The sequence below is a fragment of the Cyanistes caeruleus genome, chromosome 11 (assembly GCF_971803275.1).
Source record: "Cyanistes caeruleus chromosome 11, bCyaCae1.hap1.1, whole genome shotgun sequence".
Classification (NCBI taxonomy): domain Eukaryota; kingdom Metazoa; phylum Chordata; class Aves; order Passeriformes; family Paridae; genus Cyanistes; species Cyanistes caeruleus.
The window spans coordinates 6,455,087-6,475,673 of NC_141711.1; the positions used below are offsets into that span (position 1 = coordinate 6,455,087).

Sequence of the window (20,587 nt, forward strand, 5' to 3'; positions counted from 1 at the left end):
GTATCTCACCTGTGGGACACAGAGCTTCTAGGTGGTACCACTTCCTTCCAGGACAGGCTGGAAAGTCACAAAATTCCTGTGACATTCTTGCAAGACCACAAGCACTGAGCACAAAAAGGACAAGCTTGAATCTGAAACGAGAACAAAGTTATAACTCAACCAGCTGGAGTTGAAAAAGGTCACTGGCTGAGCTTTAGAAAGACTTGTATGTTTTGATGTTTGTGGAATATCCTCAGGTTTCTTACCAGGACACACTGCTGGGACAAGATCATGCCAGAGCAAGTTTATGATGCTGAGGCATCTCCTGGGTTTGACTGCAGCAGAAATACCTTGTGGTTTCTCTACATCTGCGTGAAATTAGTAAGTCCTGGAACACATGAAAATTAGTAATAAAAATAAAAAGCTTTCCTTCCACCCCCCGTCACCTCCTCCCACTGACACAATTTAAAGATTTAGAATCAGTTTGTATCGTGGCCAGAGATTGAAGTTATGATTATAATGTTTCCACTTAGGACAAGGAAATTGAAGTAGAGCAATTAATCAATAACAATATGGGAAAGTAAAGACTGAGACAGCCACTTGGAGCTTGCATGCTTAGCTGCATAAGGGGAATTTTAGAAAACTTCTGTCTTTTACTGCTCTTTTAAGTTTTATATTACCAACTTTCAGCTACAGAGAGAAGTCATGCTTTGTGCTGCCCTACTTCACCCAACATTAGAAACCCATTCATTTGCAGGGAGCAGATATTTAATTATGAATAATCCCAAAGTGTTTCATGGAGAGTTGTACAAACTGTGCACTCAGGCCCATTTCATACAGTCATGAAATGCCATCATCCCTCAGGTGAAACAAAGCAACTCTTCAGCAGCACAAAGCAAAGCTGCACAGCAATTTGGGGAAGGAAGTGAGCAATAATGGATTCATTTGAAACTGCAGGGGGATTTTAACTATGCAGAATGCAATTACCAGAACTGGAGTTTATCCAGGACACTGGGGTTAAGACCCTATCTATTACAAAAGATGCCACAGAACTTCCAGCATCTTTCCCTTCATTTCCTATGTGTTACTCACTGGGCTTCTAAGTACACACTGAGAGAGGCCAGTCCTGTTTGGATTGTGAAAAATGATGGGACCTCAGGGCAAGGTGCAGAGGTAAAACCAGTATTTCTTACTGACCAGAGCTTTCTCTTTGCACATAATGCAAAGGGCTTTGTGGTGGAGAGAGAAATGAAGAGCTTTTGGGTGTGTGACTCTGTCCAGAGCCACCTAACCAGTTGGTCTGTGGTGTAAGCCGCGGGTTGCTGAAAGAGCAGGGTGGCTTTGCACCCTAAATTTGGTCATCAGTATCTTAAGACAAAAATGAACCATTTCCTGAACAAGTTTACATAAGTTAGGCTGAATTCATTTAAATATCTAAGTACTTCTTAATTTGAATTGGAAATTCCATATTTCCATGGGGGCAATAAAACAAGGGCACATCCTGGTGAAGAGCACAGAGCAGCCCCACAGCACAGAAGACTTAAATCTCATCTATGTGGTGCCTGTTAGGAGTTTTCCTGAACTGTTTTGGTTTTGGAGAGTTGCCTGACCTATTGAGCCCAGCTCTCTTTGGACCCTCTGCCACCTCTCCATTGTAAACACACAATCCCTTGAAATATAACCAGATACCTCTCTCTTGGAGCATTTACACCCCAGAATAATATCAGCTGCCACAAGCTGGTTTATAAAGAAGAGAGGAGCAGGGAGGAGCAGAGCAGTAAAGCCAAGCCCAAGCAGTGGTTAAAGGGCAGAGATGTGGCTGCTCCAGAGTCCCAGGGCTGTCCCTACCTCCCCTCTCACCAAAGGCAAACAGGCAGCATCAGGTCTGCACGGGAGGAGGAGAGGAAATAGTTGTTCAAATATGTATATATGTATTTTTAACTCCCACAAAAACACCAGTCATGAAACTCCAGGGGCAGCATTTTTTATATTGGCACAAAAGCTAGAGTGGATCTGGAAAGATTTCAGCTGATTTGTGAGGTACAAAAGTCAGTATTCTGATTACATTAAAAGTCAATAAGGCCCGTGTCTTTTTGCCAGGTATTAGATGTGTTCAGTGCTAGAAACACCTGTCTTACCTCCCCTCCATTTACTGCTGAGAGTGTTTCAGTCTTATTTAAATGTAGGTAGTTCAATACCCACAACAATTGTTATTCTCTTGTGGCTGTTGAAAACAGACAAGTAAATAAAACAAGTAATCATCCCAGAAAATGCCTAACAGAATCCTCTTGCCCACCCACAGGTGCTGGTGGAAAAATTACCATTTACCAGTGAAGCCCCAATAAATAATGCTTCAGTCTTGTAACTGCAAATCTTTCTAATAGAATCTGGCTATTTCATGCCTTGCATCATAAATCAGTGCCCCCAACGAGTGGGCTCTGAATGGCTGGACAAAAATAATTAATCAAGATTAAATCAAAAGCAGCACAATGCATGTAAAAGCAGTCTTAGCCAGGATGCATTCCTAGGAAGAAAATCACTCAGAAATGTCCTATAAATCTGGAGCATGGCTGAGCTGAATGTGAGGAAATGTGACTGGTATGGATTTTCAGGTTTTATGCTGCATAGATATTGCATATGATTAAGCTTTGCTGCTGCTGCAATAGGATCAGGCCATGTGTACCTTGTACCTTTACCAAATGCAAGAGGTGACCGTGGTGGGCTGAAGAACCACTCTCATACCTCTCCTAGAATCCTACAATCATAGAAACATGGAATATGCTGAGTTGGAAGGGAACCATCAGGTTCCTTGAGTCAGCTCCTGGCCTGCAGCAGTGTCTGACTGGTAGCAGCAGAAATACAGGAGGGCCAAAACCAGAAAGAAACCTGGTGAGATCAGACACTACTGATGGTTTTACTGAGTAGATGAAGGGCATAGAAAAAAATAAGCCTTGCTGGGATAATTTTGTGTCATTATCTGATGCTCTCACTTGTGGTGTCTGAGCTTGGTTTTGTGTATATTCTCAAGCAGATTGGAAGTGACAATGTTCTGATTGCTACAGTGCTGATAACTGGCCCAATCATTCAGGCCTTATCCAGTTTTTCTCTTGTATTTATTGACCATTAATGAATCAGAACTTACTCCTCAGAGAGACTGAGCTAAAGCTGCGTCTCTGATAAAACCAAGAGTAATACTCAGAAATACAAGAATATCAAGAGGAAAATGAAACAGGTATCAGAGATGGTCTAAGTACCTAATGCAAAATAATGCCCTATTTTAGATTCATCCTTAACAGCCTCTCATAAACTGGTCTAATATATTTTTAACATGTAACATTCCTGTCTGGAATTTTCTTTCTTATTTCTCCAGGGGAGGGAGCAAAGATTTGCATAACATTAGGTAAAAAGCCAGTTGAGGATATACTATATGGAAAATTTGTAAAAGACCCTCATCCCCTGTCTGTGAAGGGGAACCAGGCTCAGAGCAGCTTTACAAAGGCACCAAAAGCCAGACAATACCCAGAGGTTCTGCTTGATACCAGCAGTGCTTGGCAGGAAATGTAAAGGCACTGAATAGTAAATAGACCCATCACCATGGTACATAAAGCAGACAGTGCCAGGGCAATATAAGATCTCCCCAGAAGAATGATAAGGTGGTTACTGAAAAATGATTATGATTTATAAGCGCATAGAAAGGGCAGGGGTGGTGCTAAATGTCCCAACATGGCTGAGTCACTTTTAATGTAGTGGCTGTGCACTTGTAATCCACAATTCCCATCTCTCTGCATAGATAAAAGTTTATGTTTGGGAGATTTTTTAACTTTTATATATTGAAAATTTAAATTTTAAGTATTGTCTTGGAACTCTACCTTTCAGCAAAAGAACAATAACTTCAAATTTTTTAATGGCCTTCATCATTTAGCAATCACACCAAGATGATTAATAGTAACAGCCATATTTTATTATTTTTATAGCAGGTTGTAGAGGAAATGCTTTTTGGTTTCTATGTCATGTGAAGGTCACTCTGACCACCACTTGTTCTAGGGCAACTTCTGTGCAACTGATTCTATAGCCCAAGTTTAGAAAACATTGTTACTGAAGAAGGGGAAAAAACCAGCCCTAAAAATTCAGTGCAAAAAAAAAAAAATCCGCAGTGCCCAAAGAAAATCAATAGCACAGTATGAAAAATAGCATAAGAAGTAAAATAGCTGATCTGCTGGCTGTTTGAGAAATGCTTCATTCTGACCTGAAGTTTCAGCTAAAAAAAATTACAAGTTTTGTACCTAAACTTGTGTTCATATTTTAAATGAACCTGACCAAAAAGGGTCCATTTCTAGGCCTCATTTTGAGGCAGTTGCTCACACTAAAAATCTGTGAAAGCTTTTGGTGTAGTTTTCCTTCCCCCTGTGCATAAAATCATTTTGATGGGAAAAGACCCATAAGAACATCAAGTTCAGCCATTAACCCCGCACTGCCAAGCCATTAAACCAGTTCCCCAGGTGCCACATCTAAATATCTTTTAAATCCCTCCAGGCATGGTGACACCACCACTTCCCTGGGCATGCAGACTACGGGTTTTTGTCTTAGTTTGTTCTGAAAATGTGTGTTTTTGCAGCCTGAGGAGCTGAGCTGGCTCCTCAGCTGAAGCTGCTTGAGTTAATTCCTCTCCCAAAGCCATCAGATGCTGATAAGAAAAGGGGCCACAAGAGATTCTCCTGAGTGCCCAGTGACCACCTGCTCTCCCCAGCCTGATCAATAGGTTTTAAACAGAACAAGAAAGGAGGCAGGTGGATGTAATTCCTTCACTCTGAGGAAGCTGGGGAGGAGGTGAGGATGTGTGTGGCACTGCCAGCATCATCTTCTTCAGCAGGATGGTGAGTGAAGGCTGCTGCTTGTGCATCCCTCCCTTTGTACCAGATCAGCTTGAATTGTGTGGAGCTTAGTCTGGGATTAAACCAGGGAAGTTTTGTGGCTGCCAGCTTTGGCTTTTGTTCCAAAAACCAGGTTTTCCCTTATCAAGTATGGTTTGTCTGTCCTGCAGCTATCTAACATTGCTCTAATTGATGCTGCTGGATCATAGGTAATATAAAAACAATGTAGTGGGAGTGCAAGAATAGAAATGATCCTTAAAATATTTTGGGGTGAATTGAGGATTGGAAGAGGATAGCAATTGTCTCTTTATCTGCAAGAATTTTCCCCACATGGAATCAGAATCCTGATTTTTTTCAAAAAGAAAGGCTCTCTTCTATCCAAAACACTTCAGAGTTATTTCATCTCCTGTTTAACTCCTGCCTAATAATTTCATCTTTCATTTTCTCCTATTGTTCACCCTGGCATGTATCCCATCTATTATAAGCCCCAGATATCAGAAAGTAAGAGTCAGCTGGTTTGAAGTAAGGTTTTTATAGCAGCACAAGTTCTGGAAGCATTGTGCAGATACTGGTATTAAAGAAATAGCTCCATGGGAGGAAACCTGAGTGAGGAGACAAAGCTTTCTGTAAGAGCTGTATTACTGCCAGAGCAAGGGTGATCACTGCTGTTTAGGACTCTAATACAAAATTGTGTTTTGCAGACACTGAGGAGAGATAGGAAGTTTTCACAGGCATGAGGTAGCCACTAGATAAACACTCATGGGAGCTGGCCTTTTTTGAAAATCTCCAGATAATTACTTTACAGAAGCAGCTGTCTGCAAAGCAACCTTTTAAGAAAATTAAAATACCTGTGAATATGGCTTTTGCCTCTGTGTCTGCACACATGGAGACACAAACTGCAGAGTCCATCAGCTGGCCTAGAGTAAATGTCTCAGATCAGGGACTGGGCTCAGCCCCATGCAGCTCCAGTGCTGTGCTGCTTCCACACCTTCCTTCTTTCTGCTGAGAGAGGCTGCTTTAAGACTTTATGTTCCTTTTGAAAGAACATCAAGGAAAGGAATCTGAAGGTGGGTCAGCTCCCCAAAAATATCAGCAAAGCCTGAGCTAGAAGTCCTGTCTGAGAGTGCTGGGTTAGCCTTGCAGCTCTGCTAATGAACCCATCTGCATCCCTTTTTCCTCCTACACCTGTACCAGAATGCTTTACCTACCAGAATGCACAAAGGTGTGTGAGTGCTTTTGGGCCATTTAGGCAGGGCAGGTTTATGGAGCTTTCTGGAGGACACATGAAACTGAACCTTCTGGCAAATCTATAGAGGAAGTGGGTGAAGGAACAGAAGGTGCAAATATTGGTGTTTGCACTGGTAGTCCTCATTCAGTTAAGAAACAAAATATATGGCAAGTGGGGGATAGTATAGATAGCATCACAGAATTGTTCAAGGAGTCCCAAATTGTAAGAGAGAGTCTACAGATTAGATTAGGAGCAGGATATCTGGTTGCTGTTCTGGACTAGCAGACCTGTCTCATTCACTGTGAGTTTTCTTTCCTTGCCATGAGATGTAAGGGATACCTTATAATCTGTAATGCTCATTGCTGGTTATACTTTGATGTGTAGAACTCAAGGTTAATATTCCTCTAAATCACAGTTTTAACTATACTCATCTCCCCTGCCTCAGGTTCCTGACCAAAAGGAAGGGCTGATGCTTTTCAGGCATCTCCTGCTCTTATAGGTTTGAATATCATGTGAGTAATTCTGCCAGTCTCAGGGAGCCTAATGTTTTTAAGGGTATCTCTCACTGGTCACCCCCTTCCACAACAAAGGCGGTCCAGGCAGGAGCTGAAGGTCAAAAAAAAATTCAGTTTGCCTTTTCTGAAGACATTTTCATAGAAAGGCTGTAGGAGAGCTGCTAGGTTTAGAAAGGGAAAAAAGACAATAAGGATAAACAGTGGCTCTACCAAGTCAGTCAAATATCTAGCTCATTTGAATGTGAGATATCAATACCAGAGGTAAAGATGAAGGTATCATAAAAAGATGGAATGTGCCTCAGAAAGAGTTAGGAAAAAAACCACCCATGATGTGTGTTTGCCAGTAGCTAGTCCACAGCACAAATATTCCTTTCATCTGTCCAAAATATTGACAATGAATTGAACCCTGTTGCAACTTGGTTTAAACGTATATTTTCATGCAGATCTACCAAGGACATAAATGTTCTCCCTGAAGGATTAATAAGTGCTAATAACAAAGGAGTTGTGACAACTCTGTTTTGCACCAGTTTTCAGAACCTCTTTGAGGGATACAGAAATAAGTTTTCTCGTGACACATGCTGTGGCACCTTTCAGATTGAGGGTTCATTGTGCTAGTGCACTGTGTTTTATTAATGGCCTTTATTTCCTGCAGCTCCCTAGGACTTCCACTCACTGCACTGTTCAGGTGTGATCCAGAATCTCTTGAATCCTCCAGCCCTTCCAGTGACTCCGGTGTGCTTAAGATTAGCATGCAAGGACATAGGTCTGGCCCCACAGATGTCAGTTTTTAAATACTATACTGTTCTGGATTAATTACTGTTCACCTGTAGCACCTGTGTTTTGAATTTGATGAACAGTTATGATGATAACCAGGTTCTCACCCTTTATGGGAAGGCAGCACTTCATAAATACTGAACTGTGCTCTTTCTATGTCAGTGCTGGTTTCCTGCAAACCTAGAAATGAAATTACATAGCTGCTGTCTTAGGAGTAACCCTTGAACAGCTATTGCTAAGAGGTCATTCTGAAATACATAAATAAGGAAAGGAATTCCATATGGTCCAGAAAAACAAACAATTGCCACATGGTGTTTCTGAAGAGGCAGAAAGAGCATGTTTGCTTTTCTTCTTGCAGTATAAAGATAGAGCAATGCCTGGTGAGAGAAGCAAGAATTGGTGGACTGTCCTCAACTGGGGCTCCCTAAAGATCCTTGGGGTCAGAGCAGATGTGGATATGCTGGTCTGAAGGTTCACTCAAGCTGTTACATGGCTCTAAATGGTGGTGGGAAGAAGTCACTGCTAAACATGTAAAGACCGAGAAAGGTGACTAGAAGAACATTATTTTCCTTTAACTCTTCTGTTAATAGTCTGTTATAAAGGAGTGGCTGGTATGAGGCAGCAATGAGTTAAAAACTACAACAAAAACTCTGGATAGATTAAATTATTCTGACACTCATTATATTAAACAATTATTTACTAGTGGCACTAGAGAGAGTACATGAATTCTCTAGATTGGAACAAATGCAGTGATGCAGTCCAGGCTATTTTTAAGAGCAGAGCTTTGGACACAGTGTGCTGAATCTGCTGTGTCCTGTCACTATGTGCAACATTTAAAGCTTTTATAAACAGCCATGTTTTTTCAGGAGTCAGACATTAGGCAAGCACTCGGGCAGCATCACAGAGGAGTGACTTAGCAGTGTCATAAACATTCGCAGAGATCCAAGCAGGGCCTTGAGATGGCTAAATGTTTGGGAAAACAGATTATCTAGGGAGGACGGGTTGTTATGGGACTTGGAAGGCTGCATTGACTGTGCCAGCAATGTGTAGAAAGCAAATTCTCTCGAGCTTCCATTTTCCCGGAATCCTTCAGAGGTCTGTGCCATTCAAAATAGCAGCAGTTTGCTGGAGCACCCTCTCAGCAAAGGGTAATGTATTTCTTCTGCTCCTTGCATGAACATACTAATAGCAGAGGAAAGTCCTGTGAATATCAGGAAGCAGCTGTACGAGGCAGAATGCCACTTCACCCTCCATCCCAAGCTGGGTGTGTGGAGATGAGTGGAACTTCCAAGTGCATGGATATCCACTCCCCTGCAAGGCTGTTGCATTTGAATTGTGCATGCAGGATTGACAGCATGAAAATCTTGTCAGAGTTGTAGAAGAAGTGATTTTAATGTACAGAATGTTCTAGTGTATGTAACCCTGCATTTTAAGTAGCTGCACCTCTTGTGTAACAGCAGAGCAGCTCAGAGCTCATTTCCTTGGAAACACTTCATTGCCAGCAGCTGCCTGTTGCTTTCCTGGTGGAGAGAGGAGTGGGGGTATTTGGGAAGTATGGTGGTGGTTTAGGTTCCCTATTTTTTATCTCAAATGTGAGTTCAGGAACTGACCTGCAATTCAATACAAAGATGAGCTGTAAGGAACTAGTGCAGCTGATGTGGGATGCTGTATATGTACTATAGTGACCTGCTTTTTGGGAATCTAGCTGCTGTGTATCCTTGGAGGAGAGGAGCTGGTGTGTCCTGTAGGGAGGCAGGGCATCAAAAGAGGGAAGACTATTTTGTCTATGAATGGGACATAACCACCCTATTAGCTCTGTGCAGGCTGCAAACCCTTTACAGCTGGGCTTTTGGTTGGTTTAAAGGCAGTGGCCAGTGGAATGGACCCTTATCCCTACTTGAATTAGAGAGACAAATCGGACATGAGTGACATCAGAAAATGTGTTATCTAACTGACCTTCAAATAGTATTATTTAACAGCTGTGACAAATGCACTGACAAACGTTTGGGAAAAACCCCTAAAATGTAAGCAGTAACCATATTACTGAAACACAAAAGGGAAGTGCAGAACTGGTGCTCAGAGTCTGTTCCCTGCGCTGTACATCCGTCCAACTGATGCAATTCCCATGTATGTCTTGGCAGTACTTGTTACATCCTACCCCAAGGGAGGTGACCCTTGCTTCACTGAGAGGGGAAAGAAAGCTTCCCTCCCAGATTAAACAGCACAGTTCCAGTTTGACCATGTACTTTCTAATGACTTGCTGAGGTCTTACGTGTTTACTTACCCAATTCCTGCGTAATAAAAATTGGCAAACTTCTTTGGAGAGAGCCTATGACTCTGCACTTACTGAACAGCATCAGACTGCTGAGCAGTGCCTCTTGACAGCTCACAAGATTCTGTGACTTATTTCCATGTGCTGGAGCAAAGGGAGATCTAAGGCAGAGAGGCCCAAATGGAACAGGGAGCTTACCACAAAAAAATCATCCTAAACAATTTGTCTGGGATTAGAAAGGTCACCCTGGAGTCATCACTGACAGCAGTTCTTTCCTACCAGCATGAAGGAAGAGAACATGTGTTCTTGATGTCTGTGTCATCACTAGTAAAGGAATGGTTGGTGAATGTGGAGTTTATAGCTATTGTCTTACAAAATGTAAAGATCAAAACTAAGGGGAGAGAGAGTGAGAGATTGAAATAGCAACAATCTGCTGGGAACACTGATGATAATGGAGCAAGGAGAAGGAAAAAATACCTGAAATTTGACTCTGCATCTTAGCACAGCAATCAGAACTTCTAAAATTTTTCTTCAATTTTTTTTCCCAGATGAAAGTTATGGAGAACTTTAAATGAAAACTACTGAAATATGGTGTAACTAAAACTTCTTTCAGGCACTGCTCCCCAAATAGAGCATTGCACAATGTCACAGGGCCATGCCTCTATCTTCTTTCTAATGACTTTTTAAGCATATGGTAGTGTGAAACACCTTTACAAAAGTCAAAATGTGAATGCTGTGAGCCCTGTGATGGGTTTGTTTACACACAAGGAAATAGGAGCTTACACTGAGAGCTTTGCTACTGTGCTCAGTCCTTCTGAGGTTTTCCTGTGCAGGTTTTCCTTCAGCTGACATCTCTTGCTGCTGCTTGATGGGTCACATCAGATCCATTGTCAGAGGAGCTTTTGCAAAAGTATTTCAGATATGGAGAGGAAAGTGGATAATGTGGTAGGCTCAGAACATCTGAGGAGGATGGCTAAGTTTTAAGAACCACCCAAATATCTGCACCTCTTAGGGATTTAAAAAATATGTGTCTTTTTTATGGTGCCATGGGAACTGTGGCAGTGTTTCAGGGGGAACAAGGAGTCCTCGGGACTGGGATCACTGAGGGTGTGGCAGTGGGATCTGCTGGCTGCCCCAATGAAGCTGTGGGGGCTGGTTCTTCATAGGGTGCTGTCACCTCAGAGTGGAAGTGCCAAATGACAAAAGGGGTCTTGCAGCCTCCAGCAAAAGGAGCGTGAGGACAGGAGTAGTGAGGCAGAAAAAGGAAAACACAGAAGGCCTGCAGGAAAAGCAGGTTAGGTATTTTCTGTCTGGATATACACTGTGGTAATTGGCAACAGCCCTTTTTCAGATTGAATAAATCCAAATACTGCAAATACTGAGTGTGATAGAGGTTTTGAGATCTCTCTTGTCTTAAAATAAAACTGTTGTTTTTGTTTTATTTAAATGAAACCTTCTATTGTAAAAACAGACTTTTGTTTGCCCTGCCTCTGGGATAACTGCTGACATACTAAACCTGGGACACAGCTAAGGACTTGCATTTCATCTAAAAAGTGCTAGATGGGAGATGAACATAACAGAACCCAGGTTTGTTCAAAAACCAGAGCACTCAAAAATGCAGCATATCCTCTGCCTGCCTATTCTCCCTGTTTTGATGTTCATCCACAGATCTATATTCCCTACTGGTTTCATTTTGCCAAATTTAAAAGCTTTGGCACTGCAAAACTACCGATGATGTACTAGGACTCAAAAACGAATCATTTTTTGGCTGCTCTGAAAAGACCATAAACTAAACTTGACTCTTTCTCCACGTATTAAGCTCAGCTGCTGTTTCCCTTTCTGATCTAATCTGCAATAGGTGGTTGTCATATCCTGAGCACTTCTCCACCTGGATCTCTCTGTGGTTTCCATAAAAAGTCAGGCATTCTTACAGGAGAAATGCAATATGCACATAAATCCAGCATACCATTTTTTACAGAAGGCTGAATCTTTTATCATCAGTCCCATGACAAAGCCTGAGTGGTTGCAGCAATGTTCCCTCAGAGATCAAGCACCACAAACTTTGCACTTCCTGGAATAAACACCATAGTTAAAATGTGAATATATTTCTGCAACTGCTGCAGTGTCACTGCAGTGGAGAACAAGCATTGTTACTGATTCAGCTGAAATGCTTCTTGCAGAGCAAGCATCAAAGCAAGTCTGTTTTATCAGTTTACATACTTTGAGCAGAGAGTTTATTTCTTGTGTAATCCTCCCTGAGGCGCTCCGGTGGCTGAGCAGAACCATTGCAGAAATGTCTGCTTTCTGCTTTGTAAATGTAATTTCTGCTCCCTTCCCTCTGTTTTTGGGCTGACTTCTGTGAGTTCTTTGTATGTGCTAGTGCTGAATCTGAGAGAGATCTGTTTTATGTGGAAAATATGGATTTGGGTTTTCAAAAGATTTAGACAAAAATGGCTGATTTGCTCTGAGATCAGCTTCATCTCACTGTGAAAGTCAGCTGAAACAAACAGGCTGGAGCAAGGGGTGATTTTTTCCATGTGAAGTGATCACACCAGGACTGAAAGCTACTGTGTGTTGCTCAGCCACAGGTCTGCAGCATTGCACTTGAGCCATCTGTTCCTCTAGCCCTCTGGCTGTGAGAGTGCCTTGGTGAAATCAATGAGCTGGGAACCGTGTGAGATAGGTTGTTTTCTACCAGCCAGAGCTGACTTTAGATAGTGCACTTTAGTGCAGGACTCCTGCAGCACCATACCCTTGGAGAACTCTTCCTCCTGATTTGGTGCTCTCCTCCAGATGTAAAGATGGACATCTTACAAAGGCAGCTTACACTCTGAACCAATAGTGAGGACTGTAAAAGGCAGCTTATTAGCTGTACCTTTCATTTGATTCCAGCTCAGGGAATCTTCCTTGTGTGAACTTCATGGGAGACCTACCAAGAAAAAGACAAAACTGGTTTAGAATATGGTTGAGGTGTGTTCACTGCTTTCAAGGGTGATATACCTGTGCTGGGTGGGAAGCCCATTGCAGCTCCAGCAAAGAAGGTGTTTAGTGTTGAAAGTTTTTTACACACTAAAATGTTTAAAGTAATATTCAGAGGGCACTGAATGGCTGGATGTTTCTGCTGCTTACTGTAAAACCTCGGCAGTGCAGATCAAGTCATGCTAAGAGATATACTTCAGCACCAAGCAGTGTCTATCTCCTGTTTTTTCCTATCCCCATTCCCTGCTTCCAAAACCAGGCTGAGGTTCTCCTTGGATGCTTTGGTTTACACACAATTAACATAGTGGCTCCAGGTAATAATGATGCTGCTTAAACTGAGAAATAATGTGAGACTCGCTATTGATTTGATTTCCAACTTGTGTTGAAGTAGGACTTGTGTTTGATGGTTGGACTTGCTGATTTTAAAGGTCTTTTCCAATTAAAAAAATTCTAAGAAGCCCAAGCCTTTGTTTGCTGTGGGATTCAATCATCATCAGGCCCCCCTGGCTCTGCTAACAATGGACTCAGGAGGTGGGAAGGGTTCTTCATTCCCCTTCTTGGTCTGGAGTCTGTTTCCACATCTGCTGTTCTTCTCACCCCTACTGCCACCTGTGCTGTTTCTCTTCCAAATGAAGGTGCCAGCATCAGCTTTTGTTGTGCTGGCTAAGCCCAGGTGGCAGTTTTAAGGAGGGAGAAGAGGCACAGGAATTCTTTTTTTGAGACAATTTGTTCCTTAGCACAGGAAGTTGTAATGTTGCTGATAACGAGTTAGCTCATTCATAGCTGTTGCCAGAAATGACTGCCTTCTGTCAAGGCAATGCCTTACTGAAAAGGAGCAATGATGGAGTAAAGCAGGGAGTTGCTAGTTCTGTTTCAGTTACGATGGATGCTTTTTTTGCCTAGAAGTTGGTTATCTTCAACCATTTCTCTTAGAGGAGTAGACAGTCTTTGTCAATGTTGGACTCTGTTATTTTTAGTAATTAACAATGCTTCTCCAGTGCCATTTCTCTGTTGTGGTTTCTATTGACCAAATGCCAAAGGTTCTTTTCTGAGCTGTTTTAAATCGTTGACATTTCAGCTCCTGTATTGTTACTGAGACTTTCTGAGAATTATTTTCTAAGTACATTTTCCGATATCACACTAATGGTATATTTACTTTTTGAGATGTAAGAAGGTATGTTAGTCCACAGAAGAAAACATCCCAAGACTGAAACATTATTCCTGGGACTAAGTAGCCATGCTACTTTTATGCTTATAGTTTAAATCAGATGAAGTTATGGATGAGTGACAGGATGTCTCTTGTTTCAGCAAAAGCTCATTTTGTGGGTTTTTTTTTTTGCATTTGGCATAGAAAGACAAAGATTAATTTTGTTGAAGAGTTTCCTATTTCATGTTCTTAACGTACTTGTAGAAAAACAAATGATCCTGGGGGTGTATTTTGGTATTAATTCCATTTTCCTGTCTTTGGTTCTACCCGATATCTCTGGAACATCAGGAGATATATCATGACTGCAGGGAGGATGGTTCATGGCTGTTTCTGGTTGCAGTCACATCTGGGAATCCCAACAATATTACAGGACATGCTGGAGCACAGATTATTTGCAACAAGGGCACATTGACCCAAACATTGTTTTTTATTACTGCTTTTATTTTTTGTGGGCATTTCTTACATGTGACCTTGACTCTAAAATGCTGATAGTTCATTCCCCCTCTGGTTTGTGGCTTTCCTCCTGAGGCTTGCACTGGGGGTCATAATTGCATTGGCTGAAAGTCTAACAAAGGGCAGATGTTGTAAGGAGATGGCTCTGTGAGTCAGTCCCTTGCCAGGGTCCTGTGTCCTCTCCACAAGGTATCAGCTAAAGTTTCATGGGAGCAGGAAGCATCTTGTGAAATGCACAACCCTGACTCTAAATGTGTTACTGCTTTTCTATTCACCTAGACCTACTGGGGAAGAGGGCTTGGGGAATTTGAGGGCAGAATCATTCCAGACACTCATTCTGGCAGTCTCCTTGCTGCCTAAAAGAGCCCTGGGTAAGCTGTGAGAGAACTGCAACTCGTTGTGACTGTCCCCTACATTTTGTACCCTCTATCTTTCTACCATTGGTTTTAGATTGATAAAGAATTGGTCTTTAAGGCAGATATCCTGAATATAGGTTTTTCAGCCAGAGCTAAAAAGAATTATAATCTTTCCAATCAGGCTAAGGTTCTTGCTGCCCCAGATTTGCTGTTACAACAGTTCTATTTGCCACTCTGCCTTTGGAATGATAAATGGTGAAATTGTAATGCCTACTTTAAATCGTGCCATGTTGATTTGGTGAAAACAATGTATGTAACTCTACCCAGGGCTATACTTGATGGGATACAATCCAGGAATTCAGTATTTAGACACCATATGTTGGCTTCTTTGTTCTTATCCCTTTTTATTTAAGCAGGAGCTTCAGAAGACAATTCTTACATTCTTAAATTAAATTCTTAAATCTGTGACTCTTTGTATTATTGGGATAAAAGGGTTAGAGGAGTTCTTCAGTTTAAAAGAAGTTGTAGTATTCTTGGCTGCTCTGAGGGGTCTGAAGCTGGGGTCTGCTCTAGTTCTTGTCTATCCAGTGTGCTGCATTAGAAGTGGAGGCAGAACAGCCAGCCCCTGGGAGAGAGGGAAATCTGCTGTCACTCCAGCAAACTCTGAGAGACTCTGGGTCCTCCTACAAGCTCTTACTGGGTCCCTGAAGTTGGTTTATACTTCTAAACAGATATATCCAGCTATGTTGCAAGAAGGGAATGGCTCTTTACCCTTAACAGTCTGCACAGATAAGGACTGTTTGCTACCAGAGAACCTGTTTTTCCAAGTAATGAAGTAAAGCCAACTGGATTGGTGATAAGAGCTTGCTTTTCCTAGACAGAATTCATCCCAGGAGAATGCGTGGTGCAAAGTAGTCAACAGCTCTAACACTGCTGCAGCAGAATAACCCTTCATCTGGGGTGCTTCCTGGCCTGTGAGTACTACAGAGATTTTTTGGAGCCTCTAGGAATGGCTTTTTAGATGGAGTCATTAGATGTGGTGCAAGTAATTTAATGGTAAAGTTTTAGTAGCGTGTGTGCATGCTATACTCTGGTTGAAAAAGGGATACGATCCTTATTACTGCACAGGGAGTTGAAATCCTCCTAAATGTGCCTTGCATATGTTTTTAAGAGAATTAAATTGCAGGACTGGATTATCCCATGGAGAATATGTCTCTGCTCAGAAAACAATTCGGGGTGTAATGTTACACATACTGTAGGTCTTGAGTATGTAGAGTTTGTGCCTCTCGTGACAAGCCTGTTCAGTTATGGGCAGCTTTCTGAATAAATCTCACTGTGTGTGCCACCAGAGCCACATGCTTCTGTGGTTACATTTGCTGGGTTGTGCTGATATAAATTTAAGCAGGATTTGTCTGTGTAAAACGAAAATCTGTATCTAATCAAATTCCACCTTGTTTTATACTCCTGTTCAGCTCTAGTGATTCCTGCAAAGATATGACTAACATCAGCTTTGGCTTTGCTGCATAGTTTTGCAGGAGGTTGCAGCAGAGTGACAATCTGCCATTACTCGTGCAGAATTTCTGTCACTGGTAAAAGTTGTTATATTCATGAAGGGAAATGCTTCAGTTAGAATCCGGTTGTGTTTCTGTTGGTTTTATGTTTTCTGTCATGTTCAGAGCAACACAGTTCACAGAATTAACTGCCCCCCTTTAATGGAACGTGAGTGTGAAGCTGCTGAAAGCAGCTGAAGGACCAGGATAGCTGGGAAATCTGCAGCCTATTGGCTGCACTAACAGTGCTGAGAAACATCCTCCCTGCCAGTCTCTCAATTCTGTTGGTTCCACTTCATTATTTAGAGCTGAGAGAACACTTGAGTCTGTTTTTTTTCTTCCTCATAGAGTGGATGCAGTAACATTTTTCCTGGTGATTTGTACAGATAAGGTAGTGATTCCAAGTGTGTTTCATGATGCAAGAATTGCTTTTGGAGACTTTCAGATAATTAAGTGAAGAACACAAAATTGTCTTGCTATTTCATCAATCAGTGTAAAATGCTGCCTGTGATTAACATCTCCATTAAAAGTACTCTCTTGAACTGCTCAAAAAAATGTTTCAAGTGTGACATATTGGTACATTAAAAAAAAGTACTGAGCAGTTCAACATAGTGCCACTGTCAGTTTGCAGGTTTGATAATTACAGTATAGATCAGGCTGGGGATAGTGCTGGACACCAGAACTACTTTTTTTTCTGGAAAGAAGCAAGTATGTAGAAAATAGTATATTTTTCTGGTTATAACAACTCCTATATTTATAGATTTTGTGCAGTGGAAATGAAAGCTGTTTGTCAGACTGAATGAAGAATAATGAAATGCATACATCTGAGAATATCTGGCATTCTATAATACTTTATTAAATAGCTCCAATAAGCCATATACAGATGCATAACATCCATTAGAGGGCAGGAGCTTCAGAGATTTTATTCCCAGGTTGGGTGGTAATCTTCTTTTTGCTTGGAATGAATATTTTGAATTTTCCACTGCGCTATTGGCTCTAGGGGTGACTTTTCTCCCTGATGTTACTCTTGTAAAGACCAGTCAGTGTCAGTCTGTAGAGTTAATTAAGGAACAAAGCCACTACAGAAGACAGGAGTCAGGTACAAACAAATGTTTACATGTTGTATATTTGAAGCACATGCACCAAATAGGGCTCTTCAAACAATAAAATGTGCTGAAGTGTCAGCAATCACACAGCTTTGCACATCCCCCAGCATGGCCCTTGGAGGTCAGCCTGTATTGCTCTGGGGAAGCACTGACCTGACAATCTGCTCAGAGTGAAGCATGTGAAAAAAACCATGGCCATGGCTAGAAATGACAACATAGAAAGGAAAGTTTGTACTCAATTGCTTTGATTTCATCTCTGAGAGGAATCAGCTGTAGATTCTCTGCCAGTGTGCTCTCCTGATCTTCCTCAGCAGCTGCCCTTTGTTGATGTGCTCTAGTTGGAGGATGTGACTAGTCATTATTTTCTGGACTTTTGGGTGAGGAAACCCTTAGGACCCTTGTATCTTCCCACTAAATACAAAGTACCACACTCCTGACTGACTCCTCTGAAATCACAAATGTCCTAGACTGCTTCTACAACAGCTGAACAAGCTCTTCATACACTGGTTACTTATATTGGAGCACTCATAATGGACAAAATGCTGATAGTTTGGAAAATTTAGCACAGGAGGGTGGACAAAATAAATGGTGGGTCTGGTCTTGAGCATCATGGAAAGTTTGTCTCATCTGAAGGCCTAGTTCAGAGCCTGATGACACCAGTGCAATGTCGTGAATGTACCTCCAGCTTTGCATATTGGTTCATAATAACATGCTGAATCACAGCTGAGAAGTTGTGTTACCCCTTGGATTTGTCAATCTAAACCAGCATGAGGTTTGTTTTACAAAGAAAATGCAGGTGAGGCCTTGCGTAACTGACTTGGATAATTGAATGCTGGAGGGAACATTACTGGCTGGAGTGTCCCCCTGAGGTGTCAATGAGAAAAAAACATAACATATTTCATACAAAAAGCTATGGTGACAAATAACCATGGAAACAGTGTCATTTGAGCCTGCCAGGTGGTGCTAATAGGCCCTTCTCGCCATCTTGTGTTATCACAGCCGCTGTGGTGGGGGGAAAGCAGGGGCCAGGCCCCAGGACACCTGTGGGGTGTGAAGCTGCTCCGTTCTGTGAAGGAAAGGAAGTGCTTCATGGCACTGCTGTTCCTGCTTCATCCAGACTGTGGAATGGGCCATGCCCAGAGGATCAAAGCCACTTTTCCAGCAGCAGCAGCAGAGAGGGGGTGATTGCATCACTCAGGGATGTTCATTATTGTCCAGGCTTGCAAGGATGGCTTATCCAAAACCTATGTATGGGAGCAAGGGCTAACGGGGAAGGAAACCAATTTTAATATCTTTAGCATCAATAGATGAGTAAAAGGACTCCATTCCTCATGTGGCTGGTCCTGTTAATAAAGTGTATTATCAGGAAACCTGAGGATCTCCTAACCAATTCACTGGAAAAGAGCTCTCATTAAAGCTGCAATCAATTACAGAAGTGTCATGGAGGTTGAAAATTAATTTCACTGGGGGTTGACCTTCAAATTTTGTTCTTTGCCCTCAAGAAGAATGGATCAGAGAAGAGCAGGGTAATAACTTTGTATAAAAGAAACAATTAAAAATTAAATGATTAAGGTATAGGATATCTGACCAATTCAACTGTAGGAGCAGGACTGATACAGGACTGAAGGTGTGCCAGTCATGAAGGCATCAGGAGAGCTGAAGAATAGGATACTTTTGAGGGTGAACACCAAAGATGCATGGAAATGTCTTCAGGAAGGTATATAATTCAGAAGAAGAGCCTAGATGGGATACATTAGGGAAACACTCAGGTTTCAAGCAAGATACCAAGAGCAGGTACAGGTGAGGCAGATTAAGATGCCACCAGTGGAAAGTTATGGTATGAAACATCTACCAGGAGGAAGAGTTCTGCTGCTCACCCCAGCTCTTTTCTAAGAAGCAAAGCTAGTGAAATTTAGTTATAATTGCTTGGTTTCTAGGTAAATTTTTGTGTTTGAATATGGGAAAAAGAATAGTGTTGGTTACAGGCTCTATTTTCTCCCCTGCCAGTCTTCAATGCACACATTTCTTCCTGCATTCAGTGAGTGAAGGCTTTTGAAGGCTTTCTCCTAATGTCCATAGAGTCCTCGGGCTTCTATATAATTTTGGAGCTTGTCTTGTGCAAGGCACATCAACCTGTGCAACATTAAACCAATGTCTCCAGCTCAAGCAGAAATGTCCAGATGCATTGCTTCCAAACATTGCAAGAGGCTAACTTCAAAGTGCTTAAAAAGGGCAAATTTGTAAATGGTTGGACCTGGGAAAGCCCTACAGGGATAGAACGGGGAAAGGCATTTAAGGGAAGAGATGTTAAAGTAAGATGTCAATTTCTCTGTTTAGAAGAAGTCAACATTTCAAGAGGAAATTGTCTTGAATTGTTTTGGATTAGATATTGTTTCTAATTAATCTGTTCCTCTATATCTATGTCCAGAAAACAAAAAGAAAAAAAAAAAGAAAGAAAAGAAAATCTGTTTAATAATAGAGTGATATTAGAAAATAAATATTTCAATTTGATTTGAAGGAGTTAAACAATGTGGTCACACTTGAAGACACTATATTAAAGTGCTGACAGATGTCCAGGTCCACTTTCCTCTATAATGAAAGCCCTACTTGAATAAAACCTGAAAGGTTGTTGCCAGATCTCTTCTTTCAGCCTTCTTTCATTACATTTGAGGTTCAGGTTTTGTGTAAACCTTGGCAGAAACTTGAGAACCACAGTGAAATCCAGACTACATATGACAAATAGAAATGAGCAATGCTGGGCACTTGTGGCCAAGTGCATTTTGAAGTTTTATGACTCTTTGCAATGGAGACTTCAGTAATCAGTTGTGGTGTTCTTTGAAAATTAATTTGTCTCTCTTTCTGCCCCCAGAATCAAGATATTTGCAATCTGAAATTCAAATATTTTTATTTCTCTTGCAATATTATACCCAAAGCTTTCAACACAAATATTTTACTTCTCATCCATTTGTTTCTCACTCAAAAGTAGAAACTTTTTGCTATATTTGCTGCAAAGAAGTGGTTTTGAAGTAAGATCTTGGTTATTTTGTTATGGATGCTCATTCTAACAGCATGGTCGAGCTGATAAGCTTTGTTCATGACCACACTTCACAAGGTCCCACAAAGAAATCTATCTCTTCTGCTGTAACTAGAATCTCTCACACTTGTTCTACTCTATAGCTTTGTAGCAAGACCTTAGCAGCCAAAGCTGTGCTCTTCTGTGCCTATTATCTTCCATGAAATCCCTGACTGAGGTTTATTGATCCTTAACTCCCGTTCCAGCTCTGTCAGGAGCAGGGC

At 41.5% G+C, this 20,587-nt stretch overlaps 1 long non-coding RNA gene across 11 annotated transcripts in view; it reads left to right on the forward strand.

Annotated features, from left to right (window-relative positions):
• Window positions 1-4,785: 4,785 nt before the first annotated feature.
• LOC111934992 (uncharacterized) overlaps window positions 4,786-20,587 on the forward strand; it is a 109,502-nt gene continuing 93,700 nt past the window's right edge. For 2 of the 11 annotated variants that reach the window (XR_015274996.1, XR_002867546.2), the window contains exon 1: window positions 8,239-8,515. This is a non-coding gene — a long non-coding RNA (uncharacterized LOC111934992). Of the gene's footprint in view, window positions 4,854-8,238; window positions 8,516-15,289; window positions 15,609-20,587 lie in introns of those variants that run through there. The other 9 variants (XR_015274994.1, XR_015274991.1, XR_015274990.1 and 6 more) reach the window with 8 other exon arrangements.